The 16,198-nt window shown below is 43.3% G+C and overlaps 1 long non-coding RNA gene across 2 annotated transcripts; it reads right to left on the bottom strand.

Moving 5' to 3' along the window:
* Positions 1 to 4,883: 4,883 nt before the first annotated feature.
* On the bottom strand, positions 4,884 to 15,445 carry LOC117760648. 2 transcript variants are annotated; one of them, XR_004613699.1, is made up of 3 exons: positions 14,930 to 15,445; positions 14,728 to 14,822; positions 4,884 to 6,011 (listed from the first exon to the last, which is right to left on the bottom strand). It is a non-coding gene; the product is annotated as an uncharacterized LOC117760648 (long non-coding RNA). The 2 variants fall into 2 exon arrangements; XR_004613698.1 differs by lacking the exons at positions 14,728 to 14,822; positions 14,930 to 15,445 and adding an exon at positions 6,439 to 11,249.
* Positions 15,446 to 16,198: the final 753 nt, after the last annotated feature.

Genomic DNA, 16,198 nt, shown 5'->3' with positions numbered 1-16,198 from the left:
GTTTGGTATTCCACAGCAAGAGCCATCTAAGGCTACAGTACAAGTAAAATATAACAGAATATCTTAATTCTAAGTATTAATTCTGCAGTGTGGCGGATAAAACTGAGTAGAAACAACAGGGGGAGGGCCACAGAAAACTCATCTTAAAAGTTTTTATCTTCATAATGGCAACAGGCTGAGGAAGTCCCTTCACACTGAATTAGCACAGGAATGTGTGTGTAGTTCAAACAGAGCAGCAATTTGCATTAGCAAATTGTCGCATACAGTCCTGAGACATGGTCTTATACACGTAATCGACTTACAATGAAAATAAAGAAATACCAGTATTGAGCTTTACAGCCTGGATTTTATTGAGAATTAAATATTTTTTATTATGTTTTTATAGATTATGTTCTAATGTCTTAATATATTTGTGTGGGTTGAGCTGTGATTTAAAAAAAAAATGTATTCCCAACAATACATGAATAAAGATATCAGCATCTTCTTAAGTCTTAAACCAGAAGGAAGCTGCACATTTTTTATGTGGTGGGTGAGGAGCTTTACCGTATATATAGTAAGAGCGCCACCAATGTTTGCTAAGTGCCATTGCAGCCCTCCGATCATACGAGCACACCCACCAAAGCAGCCATTTTGACTTGAACCACATCCGCATAGCGTTTGACCTATTTTCCGTCGGCTTGCCTTATGCGTGTAAGAGAAAAAAATACAAACGGTGTCGCTGTATTTCAATCAGCTGAGTTATTTTGGGGCAAAAAGAGCCGTCTCCACGCGCACATATGTAGTGTGAAATCTAAGTGGCGGACAAGTGACACTGTCAGTTTGTTTTCTCCACCTTGTCTGTCTGTCGCGGGGTGTAAGAGCTGGTTGGTTAGACAGGCGGGGCCATAGGGTCATTGTATGCGAGTGTGTGTGTGGAGAGATGCGCTGAGCGAATAACCGTGGTATCAGCTGTCAGATTCACCAGAGTAGAGCAGTGGACAGAAGAGCAGGCCCAGGCAGGACTGATAGGGCCGGATGTCAGAGGGGGTGGACAGGGGCCGGACTGTCCGCCAGCCTCGAATGCTGGGCTCAAGGGTTTTGATGGGTGGCCACACCGAGCTAGTTGACGGGGGTCTCAGCACCCAGGCGGCTTATTGTTTAACACATTGCTCATCTCTTTTATTCCCCCAATGCAGATTCCATGCACAGCAGTGCAGAGCACACAGGCCCAACAGTGGCCCGGGACGCCTCCTTTGTCGAGGTGTCAGCCGCCAACGCAGCGTCTCAGCATGGTTCACCACTGGGCATGACAGGGGATGCAGACCCCATGAAGGGGGATTAGCACCGCACCTTTTGTCTGAGGGCACAGTGGTGCTGGATTTGGCTGCATGGCTATTCAGCGACTGTATTTCTATTATTAGGAGCTTGACAGGGACGCTCAGTGGCCCCACTTTTGTTCCGCTGCAGTATCAGAATGTGTCCGTGTCGTGCCCTGAGCCGAGGCCCTCATTGTCTCAGTTGACATGATGAGGAAAGGTGTGAGGGTGGATTCTGTTGTTGCTGTCTGCTGCCTGACCTGCAGGTTAGGGTGTTTTTTAATGGGTTAGGTAGATGCTTGCTTCTCATGTATAATTTACTGTTGATTGTGTTCACGCTGAAAGGAGAGCATGTTGGCCGATATTAGCCCACGAAGGTTTGGTCGGAGTTGATGTCATGAATATGAAATTAAGGGATTCTCTTCGAGGGGTTTGTTGGTTTTGTTTTATTTCTGCTCTTTTATCATTCAAATGACATCTCATCCATTTTGTTTCTCACAGAGTTCCTTGAATCATTTGCAGCTGACACATAATTGCTGGTAGATAAAATGTATTTTATTTAAGTTACGGAAAAACTGTAATTGCCTTCTGAAAAAAAAACGCATCCTGTTTTCACATGACTAATACGAACATCATTACATTAAGCAAAATTGATTTAAATAAACATTATATAATTGTTTTATTTTACTATTTCTATATTTAGAGTTATCTAACACATAAATCTTACATACATAAAACAATGTCAACAATAATCTGCACTCTGCCTCCCTTCAGCTGAGAACCGTGCTGTAATAGATGTTTAGTGAACCTCACTGTGTACAGTTGTTCAGGGGCCAGAAACCTCTGCCCAGCCCCACAGTGCTCATTTCTATGTTGAGAGAGCAGTTTGGGCAGTAAAGCACTGTGGAAAATAGTGATGGATGGCTCCTTGGTCTCTCATAGAATAGAGAGGCAGTGAAAGTTTTTTTTCCTGCTTTAGATTAATGCAGCAGCTCCAGGAGACACAGGTTTACAGTAAATGTATTTTTTCCCTGCTGCGCTGTCTGACAGAGATTTTTCAACTTCGGGAATTTCTAAAATATTTCTGGCATTCGGAGCCACTCACTACTGCAACATCCTCGCTCCGCTGATCGACCGTTGCTTAAAAGATAAAGCATTGATAGGTCGCCCGAAAACTTAGTTAGCTCCACGCTCATTATTTTCAACAATAAACAATGACTCATTTGGAAAACGTCCTCCTGCTCAGATGTAGAAAAACACTTTCACATTGCAAACAAATTATGTGATCGTTCTGCAATCGTGCAAATGCTGCCAGAGCATGCTGCAATGTTGATGATACCGTAAACAAAACTCCATTGTGACTTCATCCGGACTTAAAACCGAATTGCTGACATATGCTTCACTGTACACTGTCCTGGACTGAATTTCCCCCCCCCCTCCACTCTGTTTATCAAAAGATTTTCCACATACCTTTCCAGGAGATGTTGAAATAAAGAGACAGGAAAATCCTGCAAAGCACCGCTCACCGCTGCTTTGCCAAAGGAGAAGTCCCCAGACAAAAGAAGCCCCCATACTGCAGGAGAACCCCAAGTGCTGAAAATGATATTTCTATTACCTGCTTTTACAAACACAGATTCCTTGCAACTGCTTCTCATCTGTGAAGATTTAGAGGAAAAACTCAGGGCAAAGCGGGAAGAAAATGCAAGCTTTGTTTTTATTTTTGTCCACCCCCCCACCCGCCCCCCACCTCCCTCCTTGTAGTTTTGATGTCACTAGAAGGTGAGCAACCCGGGGCACGGGCAGCTCAGAGGTTGTGGAGGCTTCGCTGGCCTTGATCCCTGTCAGGCAGCTATAATGACGAGGTTCCGCTCTCCCCATCAGCTGGGAGTAATGGCCGCCATAAAGGCCTTGATTGCAGCTGCTGCGGAGCACTTCGCCACATGGCTGAGTGAAACTCCCTCAGTCATCTGTCTGGCTCGTATAGAAGCTGCCGTCTTCTCAGACACTTTTGTCCGTGTATATCACTCATAGTGTTCTCCCTACTTAAACATGCCAAGTTAAACTGTAATGTAAAGCTATTAAAATGTAAAAAAAAAGAGGTTCTCTAATGACACAGGGAAATCTGGCCCACACATAAAGAGGTGCAAATGTTGCTGCACCTTCTGGAAATGGTTTAGCTTACAGTAATTAAGGTTTGATTAATTGAAATTAACATTCAAATATTACAATAAATACAATATTCCTTTTTTTAAATTTTGCTGCCCTTGATTTGTTTTATATTTTAATATTGGTTGGGAAAAACTAAGTTTGGCGAAGGCATCTAATCCAGCACAGACAAAAATATGAAAAAGTGCTTCTTACAAATCATACAAAAGTGCGACAGGCCCTGAGGTTCAGTCTGCCTGCTGAACATTAATCTCTCTTTAAACAGGTTGGAGGAAGAAAAACACTGCTGAGCAAATGTACCTGTTAGACAGTCGTGTTGTTTAGTTAAAGCCCCGCTCCATGACAGAGGGGGGGCTCCCCCTGTTGAAACATGTCACTCCACCACATGCTGCACTCTCACATTTTCAGGGTTGAAATATGGGATGTTTTTTTCGTTTTTACTCTTCAACAATTAGCCCTGTCCCTTTTGTATAATAATAAAAAATACTGAAATTACATAAAATACATTAAATACAATTTAAAACCTTTAAGTCTATATAATTACACATAAGGCGTAGATGGTGAAACAAATTCTAGCTCTGCCTGTATCTCTAAGAGGATAATATAAGTGTGGTAACCGGGGCCAGTCAGGGGAAGATTTCTTCAGCGTCATTTCGGGCCGCCGCAACAGAGTGTGGGCGGCCACCAGACATGGCAGAAATTCTGGAAGAGGTGTCCCACTTTGTTTAGGTCGCTTCCAATTCACTGGATCACCATGTTCATTTACAATCAGCCCCGTAATTAAGGGGAACCAACCCAGAAATTATCAATCAGTTAATTACCGGGAGGCTGCAAAACAAATCCAGCTCGTGATTGAAGCCCACTGGCTGCCCTCACAAGATGCTGTTGTCATCCAAATGAATCCAGAGCGGTTTGTGGTTCGACTGACAAAAAACAACAACAATGCACATTTGTTACACAGACTAACAACATTTTAAAAGAATATATTTTAAAATGCATCATATTTTTACTTTAAAAAAACCCTCAAAATATGAGTATATGCTTACCTTGCCCATTCTGAGCCTTTAGGATTATTTTTAGTTTGAGGTGAAATTTAACTTCACCTTTAATTAACAGTTTTGTACTCATGGTTTGGCGACTCTCCAGCTTTAAAGCGCTGGTGTGTTTATTTGCAGTCATGCAGCCAGGGGCACATAAATATGTCACCCAACATGCAACTGGAACATGTAACCAGCCATTAACTCCCCCCCCCCCAATGACGAGGAAATTCAGAAGTAATTCAATTGTGGAATACCGTGTTTAGTGGTTTTCAAAATCATACACTGGGAAAATGCTTCTGCTGTGAAGTAATCTCAAAGCCTGGTTGGAAAAAGTTGGTATTTATTTCACTCATGAGTTGTGGATACAAAAAACAACACACACTTTAACCCGCCAACATGTCAGCTTTATTTCCCCCTCACACATTACACACTTTAAATTTAAAACATTTTATTGGACATAATTGCATCAAATCCCAAAACATGTTTATTGCTGTTTTATGCATTTGACATCACAGTTACTGTTGTTAATATATATTCTATGAATCTAACACATTAATAAACACATGTAGAAATAAGAGCCAGGGAGAAAATATAAAAAGCAAAGAAACTTAAGAAACTTATATAACACTTTAACATGCATATACAGAGGCCCCAGCTTGAAACTCTGCTCAGCACAGTTCCCGAGATTGTGATTCTCTCTCATATGGGAAAGAGAAGGTCCTTATAAATTGCTTGACTCAGTGCCTCTATTTCCCATCAGTTCGTTTCCTCTGCCCCCTCCAGGCACTATCGAGCATCAAAATGCATAACAATCCTCTCACAGTGTCAGCAACCTGCAGCTCATCTCTTAAAGTAAATGCTGGCCAAATGGAATTAAAGGGGAGGTCCTGTGTTTTTCTTGGCAAAACATTTTTTGTGATTTCTCTACAGAGAGACAAGAAGGAAGAATATGTATCTTGGCAGGCCAGAGGATGACAGCCCGTCAGGCATCTACTATTTGTAAAAAATACTGGAGCCTTGTGCGGTAATATATCTTGTATATATATTATAACAAAACTAACTTGACTCAGATTGGCTCTAGTTTCACTTTTGCTCTGATTGCTTTTCCCCCTTTTTGTCACGAGCGTTAACTCTCCAGTCATGTCTTGTATTTGGTTTCGTCATGGCTTCCCTGAGCAGAATGCAGATCGTTTGGTGCCACAGATCTGAACGTGCTCCAACTTGTTTGAAATGACACCATAGCTGGTGACTTCCACTGTGTTTTCTTGGGCGCCGCATCCAAAGAGGGATGCAGCAGGGACGGTGTCCTCTGTTTTGTGGCAGGCAGCGGGAAGACTGGAATGAGACTTGAGAGGCCAAATCACCAAATCTGAGCCCAGTTTGTTTTTTTTTCTTTTCTGGCAGGCATAATAGTGTGAAATTTACTGAATTTCTTGTTGGTCGTGCAGCTGCCTCCGTGCCTGCACCGCAGCATCGTCAGACGGTATAGCTGTGAAAAAAGAATAGAGGGCTGGAAAGACAGAGTGAAAATGCAGCGATGATTCATGTCTTGTTTTGCCAGCGTCTGTACAAAACACGACAATGCAGATAAGATGGCAGAACTGGTGTGTGATATTTTTCCATGTGTGATAGAACAGAGAGGTTTGAAATACCATTTAAATATTTGACACCTCTAAAAAAAAAAAATTGAAAACAAGCTTAAACAAAAACTCAGTAAAGCAAAAACCCATATTCATACATTATTTGCTCCTTTTTAGCCAGTGTTTCTTTTTTTCTGTCTCGTTGTCACAACCCAAAGCCAGCTATATTTACGTGGAAGTGGGGTGGAAGTCCTGCAGCATGCCTAATTTGCAGCAGGCCCCGTGTTTTCTTTACAAATTGCAGTCACATATCATTTAGTTTCCCCTTATTATTGCAAAGAAAAACAATCAGAAAACCTCAAATGTGGGGGCCACAGTATACACTCGCATCCCTGGCTCCGGATTCCCTCCCAGTTCATCTCACTAACTGTCTCAGCTTTTGCCAGGATCCGCTGGAACAGATGCCTTCTTATTTTGACGGCCTGCTGCTCGCCTCAGTCCGTTGGGTAGCAGGTCACGAATGCTCACACGCCCATGAGGACACATGGGCACACACACACACACACACACACACACACACACACACACACACACACACACACACATACACACATTTATGTGGCGGTGGCTGTGAAGCATGTGTGTTTAACTTACTGGTTGTTTAAGTAAGCCGAGAAGAATCCCCTCCGGTGATTAGTTCATTTGCAAGTCCCCGGCTGTGGAGGCTAGAACAGGCCCTGCTGCCCCACTGTGTCTCTCCCTGTTTAGCCCTTACATTCTTTCTGTCTTGTTCTTTCACTAACAGTTTTGCTTGCATGGTCCTGTTTCTTTTTTTCCCTCGCACTCTGTTCTGCTGTTTGTATTTTGCTGGACTCTTAGGGGGGGGGATGAGGACAGAGAGAGAGCAAAAGACGAAAAAAGTAAGGGAGAGAAATTTTAATCCAGCTGGAGTAATAGTGCCGGCCTTTGTCCTGCACTCATTATTTTCGCTTTGATTACAATCTAGAGCAGCTCGAGTTACCCTAATTCAGCCGGCTGAGGCTCTGGCTGAAATTGTGCTGTGCTGAGTGATGGTTGAATGAAGCTGCCAGGCGAGAGGAGGGGGAGAAGCAGTGCATCAGGTGTGGAAAGTAAAATAATCGCAATAGTACTAATGATGAATAAATAGATTTAAAAAAACAAACAATGGCCGTGTTTGTAATAATGTGACAAACGCATTGCAGCATCACAACAAACACAATCCCAGAGTAAATTTCAGACTCCTCCAGCACGGAGGAGATGTAAACGATGAAACCAGGCGTGTAATTCCTTCAGGGACGCTTTCTTGCCAACAGGACATCTTGTTTTTGCAAGAACGGGAACGCTGAGAAACGGTCTCGGTTTTAGCTCGCCGCACAGTGGATGGAGGAACAAGCCATCCCATGCTGGGATTGTCTGGCCAGTGACGGTGATACTATGGGAGGGGAGCGAGCGCTGAGGACGCCGCCTCAGGGCCAACCACCGCTACGCACTGAGCGCTGCAGAGGCCCAGTCCCCGTGTAGCACTAATCACAACCCTCTGCTCCCTCCATCTGTTCCCCATCAGCGGCCTTTCTCTCACCACTTCACCGCTTTACCTCTATCCACCCTCCATCCTCTTCCCTTTTAGCTATTGCACTCACTGTCTCTTTTACCTTCTGTAGCTCAGGACCCTCCCTCCTCCATATTTTCTCCTTGGCTCTTATTTCTTTACTCTGTAGCAATAAGGATGCACGATTTGTTAAAACTAACTGAGTTTAGAGGCCTTAACCTTTTCACCCTGAATATGAGCCCATGTTTTAAAGCTTTCAGCTCCTACAAATGCTCTAAAACATACCCGCACACCCACACACACACATGTATGACACAGTATTTCGATCCTGACTGCTCGTGTGCACTTTCTTTGTCACACATGCATTTCCCTCCCACACGAAATTACTCAATTAACTTCCCTTCTGCTTTTTCTGTCACAGCACGTAATCTGGTAAAGATGGTGGAAAGCGTCACCAGACAGATGTGGACTTTTCTAACTAGCTGCCATCATTTCAATTACTAGCCTGGTTCACAGTTGTACTATAGCTTTGCTGAGTTTTTTTTGGTCCCCTAATGATCAGATTAGATTACTAATTAAAAAAAAAAAAAAGGAAAGGAAAAAAAAAACAATATTACGAGCTGCCCTAACGTTTCTCTTGGCGGTGATGAGTGAGGGCAAAGTTATTATTCTTTTGAACTCCTGCGGTGTGGGGGAAAGACGGCAGACATTCAAAGCAGCATGACGTTTGGTGTTTGTTATTTCGTTTTTAGTTTTTTTATCTCCTGTGCCACAGATTTATGGCTTGATAAGTACCTCAAACTTTTTCTTTTTTTCAAATGGGAATAATTTAAATACACCTCACAGAGAGACAGCCGTTTTCTCTGCTTTTCCCTCTGTCCCTCCTGCTCTCTCCGTTCATGTTTCTCTCCCTGTTCTATTTCAGGTAGGTTGTTCCCTTGCTATCTGAACTATAGTGGACATTTTTCCATTGAGATTTACTGAAGCTCCAAATGTTTTAAAGTAGTTCAACCCCTTGTCTTTGAAGAGAAGCGAACGACGTGGCTTTTATGTTTTCATCCCTTTAATGTATTTAAGCTTTTCATATTTTTCATAGTCACAATCCTCAAACGGAGAAAAAGAAAGGCTAATGCAGCATAATGGCTACAGCGCACAAATATTGGGAGCAGATAGAAGAGTAAATAAAATATGTCTGGGGTCAGGTAACTGACCCATATACTGACGTTCTCTTCTGCTGTGCTTTAATCCATTTCACCCACTTGCCTCAGATTTTAACAACTCTGTCAGAAATCCTGTCCTTCTCCCATTTTTCCCAGAACATGATATACTATTCTCATAGAAGCAGGTACGAAAATATCTATATCTATATTTTATATGTCTCATACATTTACTTTGCTTTATCCATCTCGACCAGGAGCTTCCTGTGATGGTGCCCACCAAGCAATTGACAGACGGGATTTCCTCATTTAGCCATTACATCATTTGTTTCTATTTCCTGTCAAGCGTGACTGCTTGACAATCCATCCGTATAATTAAAACGACCTTTAAGCAATTTGCCACCGAGTTTATAATATTTTTAGCCTGGTCATTATTCCCGATGCACAGATGTGCCATGTCAAGGAGGAAGCGTGGTCCTGACAGTATCTTGCTCCTATTATTCATTTGGGAAATAACATTTTTTGGTATAGGTAGTCAGGTAGGTGATGGAGCTATTGCCCAATTTATTCCTTCAAGTGTCAGTTACACAGACAAATATGTGTAGCGCTGATGTGGGGCTGGATTTCTGAGCCTGTCAACATAGTGAGGGCACAGCCATTAATCACCATACATTTGATCAGAATGCAGCAAACCTCTACTGTTTCCTGTGATGGAAGGACAATGGAAGGCTGTGTAGATCTTATTCCGCTAATTGGGTTAGTGCGGCTAATGGCCATTTAGATGGCAGATAACAGGAAGACATTTTACTCCACAAATGTGGTGATGGAAGCAGAAGCTATCGTGTATTTGAATGATACTCTGAATAAAAAAAGAAAACTCAATTTTTGGTAAACTGGCTTTGGACTTATAGTGTGAGTGCACTTTGGTAAATTCAACATCTGCCTTGTTGCCATGTAAATATGTTTAAAGTTTACTTTGTCACAGCAGAGAAAGTCTCATTGTTGTTTTATAAATACAACACCTTCATAGAGATCAGCAATGCCACAAGTGGTTTACAAGTTGTGCAAAATGCAATGTGAAATCACATCACCTGTTCCTCTGCATCCCTCACAGTTTCAGCATGCCGAGCATTTTCAAAAGAAATGTTACCTCAAACTATTTAGAGAAGAACAACGGCCCACTGTAGAGGGATGTGGGAATTGAGAAGGGAATTAAAATCACAATACCTGCATGCCCAGCTGCCCAACTCAAATTGCTCGGTTGTTATATGCTTCTCTATGCAATATCCTGCCATTGAGCTCTGTGCAAGGCATGCTAATAATGAAGCTGTCTCTGGCATAAGGATTCCCGTGTGCAGGGCATGGAAATTGGAAAAGAGGGAATAGATATGTGACTGTACTGACCTAAATGGGCTAAGGGGCTTGCTATTCCCCAACCAAAGTCACTGCTACTGTTCTCTGTGGCGTTCAGTGGAAAGGACTACCCAGGTTCTCTGGCCAGCTTGAAGCTACGAAGACAAACAACAATAAAGTAAAATAACCTTAGTAATATCCGTGCACGTATCCAACGCTTTCTTTGTTACTCCAAAAAAACAAAAAACAAACGGAGACTTGCTGGTGTCCTTGGTTGAGTGTAGCTCTGGGCGCAGTTTCTGTTTGGCTGCCAGCGCAGTCTCTGGCCCTGTTATTTCCTTCCAAATGAGAAAGAAATTTCGTTGTCCCCACCATGAGCAAGCGGCCGCTGGGTTGAGGAATAGGCCCGGTGCCTCACACAGACTAACGTGACAGGCTGCATGACATCACTTAGCCAAAATGGATTGCCACTTGTAAATGGGACAGTTCTGCCCAGTGTTAGGGTTCTCACTGGAAGAAAATAATTGACTCTGAAATGTATTCAATGTATTTTCATTTTGTTTTAGTTCTGGCAGCGGTGTTGTTTTTCTGTGGGTGGCAAAGATTAGTTGGCAGTGTTCAGCATCGTCAGTCTTGCATTTGTGTGGGAAAAGTGAAGTTAAGACAAGAATTAAAACTCCCTAATTAGAACTGTTGACAGCATTTTATGACGTCCCATGGTGTCTTTAGTCACTTGCGTTCAAGAGCATTTTCCAGGTATGATATTCAGCTTAATAAAGATAACAGACCATGGGGAGAACAATAGAACGGTCTGATGGGTAGACCGAAGGCTGTATCAGACTTTTAAATCACACCATTTGTGCAGACAGTTTCTGTTTTATTTGCAGAGGCTTTGACATATTTGCTGCTTAGACTTATGCCGCCTACCTCTTGAAAGATTATAACTAAAAATCTCATCAACAATGTGTGAAATAATGTCCTGGTTACTTGTTGCTGTCAAAGGGAAACCATTCTCTAGTGGTTTTCTCAGTGGGTGACATCCCCAAACTGGCAAATAAAACTGAAAATAGGTGCGAGTCTTGATGTCTCCTGGAGAGTTGGGAAACATGTTAATTTAATTGTATGGATTTTTCCTCCATATGTATTTCAATAATACAAACTGTGTAACCCTTTTTTGGAGGTTCATAATGTTTGGTCAAATGAAATAATCACTGCACATCACTGTGTTCGCATAAGTGTGCAGCAGTGTGTGTGATCCTCCCTCCCCACCTCCACTTTTCCTTGAGTGACCTGTGCACCTCTCAGGCCCTGCGGGCTCAGGCACACACATGGCTTGAAAACTTGAAATATCCCCTGCATACACACATACACAGCTCTCACAGCACAAGCACATCTGGTTTCCAGGATGGCTCTCATGAATGCAGACCTTTTAGCTGCCGGTACAGGCAGGCTGCTGGTGTTAATGACTGGGGCATTCCTCGGCTCCCAGGATGAGAATTGGGTAAGGATGCAAAACAGAGGCAGCCATCACTTCCAAGGGGTAACCCAATCCATCCAGCAGGAGGTATAAGTGTGTGTGTGTATGTGTGTGCATGTGTGTGTGCATGAATAAGTGACCGAAGGGGGTAGGCCAACGAAAGGTCCTTGGGGTCAGAAAAGTCTGCCACAGCACTAAGGCATCTATATGCCAGGTCCAGCTTCCTCCCAAAAACACAGAGAGGTCACCGCAATTTCCCCAAGTCAGGAGTGGGTCAGGGCCCCACTTCCCTTACGTATCAGTCAGTGAAGGATGAGGAGGAGAGCGCGAGGCATGGTCTTTGTAGAATTACCTCCCCTAATCCCCCAGAGTGTCGGGGACTGTGAGGAAAGTATGCTGTTGTTTGGCAGGGCACAAGGTTATATGAGGGGAGATGTGAAAAGCTACACGGGCAGAATATTTTCAGTGTGCAACTTAAAATGTAATTATTCCTTTTCTAACTGGTGGGGAGTTTCCTTACCGGTGTCATTATCTCTCTGGATATTGGCGCAGTCCTGCGATGATGAAGCTGTTCTCGAACATGGGCATGTCACCTCACCTCACTTGGCAGCAATAAATGAGCAGGAATGCTTTTCTCGGGAACTGAGAGTGAATACATTAAGGGTGTAAGTAAAACGCTGCCCTGAAAGGAGCTCAATAATGATTTAAGTAGTTTGCGGTTGAAGGGATTATTTTACCGATTTTTTTTTTTTTCTTTTAATTTTTTTAACAGGTTTTTCCTTGACCCAAATAGCAGGCTGCTCTTTTCTCTGTTTCACTTTTGAATCCCCAATGAAATGTCAAAGTCCAAACACACTCCACATTCATTGCAGTGTGGTCATTTAGCGGCTTCCTTTGAAAACACCTCCCTGTGAAGTTAATGGGCCAGTGTCGCTTACCCAAAACCAGCCATAGGCAACGTCCGGGGACTTAATTTAACAGACTCGCGACTAATACCATCAATACATTTAGCAGCTTGATCCCGGAGTTCCTCACAGTCATCGACAAATTCTAAATGTATTTGGGGTCAGGGAGTTTTCGCTTGGGACACATTTGTGTAGATTGCGGTAATGATTAACTATCATAAAGATCCAAATCCCTCCATCTTTTGGGAAGCCTGACTCTGGCTGTCACTTTTACGGCCCTGAAAAGTTTGCTTTAGGGCACTGGAACCCAGCCAATATTGGCTCATCAAAGTGGACTCTCCAGTGATGAGTATTATGAACTGAGAAACCCATCGGAGCAGGTTTTCAATATCTCATAGAGGAATGCATTTGAAGATTCACTTAATTCTACACTTCTGGCCCGAGATAGCTCAATCGATATTTGGGACCAGGAAGCACTGTTGAGCTATAACAGCAGCTAATGCTAATTTTTATGCAAGAGGAGTCGTCCAAGGGCTGAGCAGAAATATCAAGAGTCTCGCCTTGATATTCCTTCGTATTTATGTTTGTTTATTTCTGAATTTGAACTACACAGTGTCTCATGTTCTGGCAGCGACCTTTAGGTTGTTGCCAGAACACACCCAACCCAAGTCATTAACAATTAAGGAGTATTTATTGGCACATATTAAAACCATAAACGGGCATCTAGGGATAGTTACGTGACCCGCTGCTCTGGGAGCCTGCTGATGCACTGAGATCGAAACCCATCAGAGCTCTGTCCTTTCTGGCTGCCAGAATAAATCTTTAATAAAAAAGATAAATAAATAAAAACATTTACACTTTTAAAAATGCTAAGAAGAGCAAAACATGTTTTTTTTATATATATATATATATGTATATATTAAAATAAAAATAATAAAATATATGATTATATAATTGTAATAATTTAACTGCTTCCCTCGTCCTCCCATCAGCCCTGTTGACATATCACATTTGAAAGGATGCACGATTAACTTCACATCAGAAAACAGTGTGTCGGCCGCACGGACACCACAGCAAACAGGCAGCCTGCGCTTCACCCGAGCTGTTGATAACAAAAGCCATCGCCCTGTGCACCGCTAAGCAGTTACCACATGATTTTATGAGAGCCACGCTCATTTATGAGTGCAATCAGTTGCAACCCAATGCCCCATAGGATGTCTGTGTTAGCACCCCTCTTTGTCCTATGATGATGGACTGTCGGTTCAATGGCGTTATTGTAGCTCTAGTGGCCATCCAGGGAGTAATACATTGATAACAATATCAGCTCATAAAGATGGGCTGTTGGCGAAAAGGTCACTCCCTTTCTTGCCTGTACTGTATCTCTCTCTCTTTCTCGTCTCTCCGGCTGCCTCACGAGTCCACCCCGGAATCTCAGTTACTTCCTGCCCCTCTCTCTCTCTCTGGCTGTGTCTCTCTATCGCGCTGGCTCGGGGTGACGACGGCTGCCCCTCGGTGTATAAGGAAGGAATGTCATGTTTTAACTGGAGTTAGAGGTATGTTGACAGGCCAGACAGGGAGAACAGATGGCAGCGTGACATGCCCAAGGTCATCTGGCATGCCGCTGTTGGGAGCGCTGGATTTTGAAACCCAACACTTTTTCGCCTGCTTCCTTTTTTCTTTCTTTGGGATTTCTTCTTGCCCCCTCCTCCCTACCTCTTTCCATCTTTCATTCTTTCTCTCACCTCTATCTCTCACCTCTTTATCACATACCCCTTTCCTCTGTTTTTCATTCCCTAACCCTTCCCCTCTCTCCTCTGCTCGCCCTGTCTGCCTTGGTCTTTTTCTCTGTTTATCACTCTTTCCCACCTCAATGTAGGTCACAAAGCTTCTCGTATAGGCTGCTGCCTATCTCTGCTTAAACACGCTGTCCCCTCAACTCTCCTGACACACACACACACACACACACACACACACACACACACACACACACACACACACACAGTCTCTCTCTCTTACTCACCTCATTGAACATCCATATTCTTTCTCTCACAAACACCCTCAGTTGGAGTCACATGATCCCCGTACCCCCGTAAAATGTGCCAAGCTACCTTTGTCTCCTAAAGTCTCGCCCCGAACAGCCCTGTCAGCAGAGATGTAGAAAGAATCCAGATGAGTTTTAATTACCTGTGCAGCCATGCCTGGAAGGTCGTGCACCGGAAATCCCAACCACACCGGTACAGTAAGCATGCCATGTAACACATGGCTTCTTTGTCTCCCAGCTAATTTCCAACAGAAGCATAAAGTAGAAAGAGAAAAACAAAGCAGTGGGTGAGAGGATGGAGGGCAAACAGGGAAGAAGACTGCTGTTTGTGCTTTGCTTCCTCACCATCTTTGCTGAATGTTTTTAAGGGGTTTGCAGGAAAATCCCAAGTAGCGTGGGGCAGAGCACGATGTCCTCACCTTACCCGAATCTTGTCAGAAGTGTTTGCTTCAGCTCGGCAGGCAGAGCCGTTTTCCCCCCAAACAACCTTGGCTCTTTCGCTTTTTTCTTTGATAAAGAAAACCTGGCAATGCTAATGCGAAAAGCAAGTTGGGAGTGTGAAAAGCCAACGAGGGGAGAGCAACAAATTTTCATTGACATAATTTACATTGTGGGAATATCCAGCAGCATTCAGTTCAGTTTCAGTGAGTTCTGCTTGTTTATCGAGTCAGACAGTGCATGTCCATCCTGCCCACAACTGTTAACCTCGTGTTGTTTTTTTTATGTTCTCCCAGTGAGCCTCTTTAGCTGCTTTAGCTCCACTTGCAGCTTTCACGGCCGTGCAAAGCGTGGCCCATACAAATCCAAATGGCGCGAGAAGGACAGCACAACAACAGCAGCCTCCCGAGGTAGCGTTTCCTCGACACGAGCAACCCCGACAAATAAATACATTGGTGTATTTTTGAGAGGTGTCGTTCAACTCGGTGTGCCTTCTCTTCCCCCAGATCAGTGACTCAAAACCGTCTGTGTTGTGTTCATCAGCATGTGTTTACGGTTGGTATTTGTAGTCATCGGGGCTGTGTTTGTCTTTACTTGTTGCTAAGGCTCTGTGATTATGCCTGCCGTTATTTTGGCAGGTGTTAGGATTTTTTTTTTGTCTGAATATTAATAACATAACAATGCAAGGGCTGATTAGTCGTGAACAGGGCGTAGACATCAGATCTCTATCTGGGGTGATACAGCAGTAAAATCATGCTGGGAAAGAGGGAGAGAGGGAGCACAGAAGAAGGGAGGTGGAGGGAGGAAGGGAGGAAAAAACTGTTTCAAATCTTCTCATCTACAAAGGTTATTTTCTGAATAGTAAGTCTTTCAGCATAAAACCGCATGTTTTTCCTTGAATAGAAGTATGCGTAGCCACAAACAGAGAGCATATGGATGTATTTATGGCACCACTTTGTTCTTGCAGTGTTGAATGTGTAACGTTGAGACTTTAAAAAGCCTCTTTTCATCCCTTGTTTTTTCCTACTTTCCTCTGCTTTTCAAAAAAAGCATTTTACTCTGCAAGAATGGAATTACAAGCTATATTACAAGTAAATGCTTGAATAATTTGTCGCAATTACACCTTATAAACCTAGTCGTTGTTTTCAGATTCCCTGCAGTTGTGGGAAGGCAGAG

Source organism: Hippoglossus hippoglossus, chromosome 4, assembly GCF_009819705.1.
Source record: "Hippoglossus hippoglossus isolate fHipHip1 chromosome 4, fHipHip1.pri, whole genome shotgun sequence".
Classification (NCBI taxonomy): domain Eukaryota; kingdom Metazoa; phylum Chordata; class Actinopteri; order Pleuronectiformes; family Pleuronectidae; genus Hippoglossus; species Hippoglossus hippoglossus.
The sequence above is the reverse complement of the archived record's forward strand: the minus strand, read 5'-3'. Positions and strand labels throughout refer to the sequence as shown.